At 35.0% G+C, this 3,312-nt stretch overlaps 1 long non-coding RNA gene across 1 annotated transcript; it reads left to right on the top strand.

The window, feature by feature from the left end:
• The first annotated feature begins 205 nt into the window (after window positions 1–205).
• On the top strand, window positions 206–3,010 carry LOC132170553 (uncharacterized). The gene is made up of 3 exons (XR_009438973.1): window positions 206–1,372; window positions 1,760–1,909; window positions 2,533–3,010. It is a non-coding gene; the product is annotated as an uncharacterized LOC132170553 (long non-coding RNA).
• Window positions 3,011–3,312: the final 302 nt, after the last annotated feature.

Here is a 3,312-nt window from a genome sequence, read left to right as displayed (position 1 = left end):
AGTGTAATAGGTCATTGTATAAATATTAAACTCTTGTAATCTCATTCATTAATGCAAATACAGAAAGTATCCGAAATTATTCTTCTTCTTCTTCCATATTTGCATACTCTGTTTTTTGAAAGTCCTCCCTCCCCCTCACCTTCGGCCTCTGCCAACCACCAAGCTGCCAGCATCGGCGATTCCCACCGAGGTGAAGAAGGTAATATTAGATTTTGCTTTATTTGTGATTTAATTGCCCAAGTGGGTTTGCTTTGGTATGTTGTTTTGATTTGGGTTTGTCTGTTTATCTATAATTGGTGGTTGTTTTGTTTGATTTCGAAAATGGATACGATTTTTTGGTTGTTATTTTTTGTTTTTCTTTGGGTGACCGATTATGCATTAGATGCTATGTTAAGGGAAAAATACCTATTTGCTGGACTGTCCATTTGATATCGGCAGAAATGGAGGTCTTCAAGCTCCCTGTCCCATTCACCTCTTAAAACTTATCATCAGGCTGTTATTTTAACTACAAAGGATTTTATGGAAAATACAAATGTTCTTACCTTCAGCTGAAATGTGAACTAGAATAAGTTGAACTCTACCGAGGGTGTTACTCTTATTCATAAACCATTCATATTGTGTCATTAATCAGGGTGAAGGATGTTAAGGGGGGTCCAGCTTTACATAATAAATGTCTAAAAATAATTTTAGAAATATTACCTAAGTGCACAAAACTCTATAATTTCATAATGTTTAGGAAAACTGGGAAATCACTTCAGTGGGAATCCTAAAATAAAGGTCAAATTTAACTCTTCAATTGGTTAGTATAAAAACTAGATAAGTTTTATATAATTTAGCTTAAAAAGCATTAACTATGTCTAAGATCTCAAGACACATGATGCATTTCAAAGAGAACTGTATAATCTGGGCCTCCAAACGTTTTGATGCACCCCTTAATTTGTGGTTCAACTTGGGATCTGGGAGTAGTTCTTACTATAACATTTGTTTAGCATAGTTACTGTGTCATTTATTTTGATTTTTCTTTTAAGTGATTGTAATTGATGCTTGGTCAACCTGCTTTCTTATATGCACAAACACTTGTCCACTCTACATTGGAACACCTTCACTGTTTTCTTCAACATGAAGGAGCACACTGTATATGTAAAATAGAAGCCTTATCTTCATACATTCTTGGAGACAGTTGCAGAGATGTTTGAAGTTGTTACTGCAAGCCAAAGCATTTATGCAGAACAACTTCTTGATATACTCGATCCAGATGGGAAGTTTTACAGTGAATCGTGCATTTTTGCAGATGGCAGTTACACTAAAGATTTGACAGTTTTAAGTGTTGATCTTGCAAAAGCTAGCTGCCATAATTGATAATTCTCCTCAGGTACATTGATAGGATCCCCAAAATATCCCCAAATATTCCCAATTTCCTTTTGATTATTTTCATATTAAGCTGTATTTATCTCTATAAATAAGATGTAGAGGCCGTATGACAGATTAATCAATTAAAACATCAATTGCTTTATGGAAGAATTGGAGGTTGATCCCCTCAAAGTGATCAATTGGAGGCTTCGAGGGATCGTCATCCCTTTTATTTTATATATTTTTCTTATTTTCATTTGATAGAAACCCTTGGGTTCCTATCATACATCACCTACCATTTTGTCAAGATAATTTGACCCTAGGCTACCTACCTCTTCTTTGTTAATTTTCTTGCTTTCTGTTGTTGAAATTTTATTTTTGAGCTGTTTCCCATTTGCTTATTGTTTAGGTTGATGGACTTGTGATGTCAGATTATATTGGGATACCGACTTGGACTTAGTTGGATAGTGCCTTCCTTAACTATGAAGTTAGGAACTTCTTCAAAGATGCAGAAAGAGAGAAAGAAAAGGAGAAGTGGAGAAGGAAGGGTAAAACTAAGGTGAAAATTATGTGGATCTGATTCTTTGGTTTAATACCCGAATTTCGGTTTGATGGAAATGCTTATATTTAGGCAGGAAATTCAAATTATAATTTAGTAATATGTCAGGTTAAAATGTAGGCAGGGAAAGGTTTCTGGCCTAGCCAGCTCAGGCGAAGGTTAATATAGCTCCAAAAGGAAGATAGAGAAACTGAATAAGGTCATGAGTGTGCTTAATATTGACATGAGAAACCAGTATCTGTATTATCTGCTTAGTATTCCATGAGAACATAGTGTCTATGATGGAAATGCTACTATTTAGGCAAGAAATTCATACTAGAATTTAGTATTATATCAAGTTCAAATGTAGGAAGGCAAAGATTTCTGGCCTAGCCAGCTTATCCGAAGGTTAAGATAGCTCCAAAAGGAAGATATAGAAACTGAATAAGGTCATGAATGTGCTTAATATTGACATGAGAAACCAATATCTGTATTATCTGCTTAGTATTCCATGAGAACATAGTGTCTATGTTATCCAAAATTAAATAGTTGGCAGAAAGTTGAAAAAACAAAAACAAAACAAGTTGTCTCTATCAGATGGACGCTTGATTGTTTAAGCCTTATTCTTGTTTTGATCATTTCAGGTTTTCCGGTTGCAAGTCATTAATAGGATTCCTATAAGGAGTTGGTTTGATGATCCATCAGACTCGCACTAATTTCTGTACTTCCCTTCTTAGAGACTCTGGTTGATGCTGATGATGTCCGTCCGGTCATTGCCAAGGGATTCGGTAACAAGGAATAAGAACCTTTTTTTCCTTCATTAGCTTGAATATAGCAGCTTCTTGTCCCTCCAGTCTATTTTAAAGAACAAATTGGCTTCTAGTTTAGGTGCTCAATACCACTTCTCTCGTTGAGCTCTTGAGATTATTAGCTATACGATGAACGTCTATTGCTTTTCTAATTGTTAGTTCAGCTCTCGGTGCTTCTCCCCTCCTTTTTCTCTTCTCAGCTGACAACTCTATGGAGTGCTTTAATTTGTCTAATTTTGTTGTAAGGGAGTATAGAGATTTTCACTTAAATATTTAAAATGTACATGAGTTCAAGTTGCTATTTTATTTGTAAGGAGGTGTATATAAATTGTTATCATATTATCAAATGTAATTCTTGCAGACTGTTGCTTTCTTTCCTATCTTGTGACCTGCTTATGGTTTCGTATTGCTCTTTATTCTCCTGCCTTTCTGAAGAGACACTGGCAAAGTATGTGTATACTTGTAAGACGTTGAAACTTTGGCCTTTGAAATCTCTAGCAATGATGTTATCCTTTCTACTTGCCACGTCACTTCTGTGATATTGTTTGAAGTTTTTTGTAAATTCATTGTTCATGTTCATACTGAAATATGATTAGGAAGTATATTCAGTAAGAT

The sequence above is a fragment of the Corylus avellana genome, chromosome ca2 (assembly GCF_901000735.1).
Source record: "Corylus avellana chromosome ca2, CavTom2PMs-1.0".
Taxonomy (NCBI): Eukaryota; Viridiplantae; Streptophyta; class Magnoliopsida; order Fagales; family Betulaceae; genus Corylus; species Corylus avellana.
The sequence above is the reverse complement of the archived record's forward strand: the minus strand, read 5'-3'. Positions and strand labels throughout refer to the sequence as shown.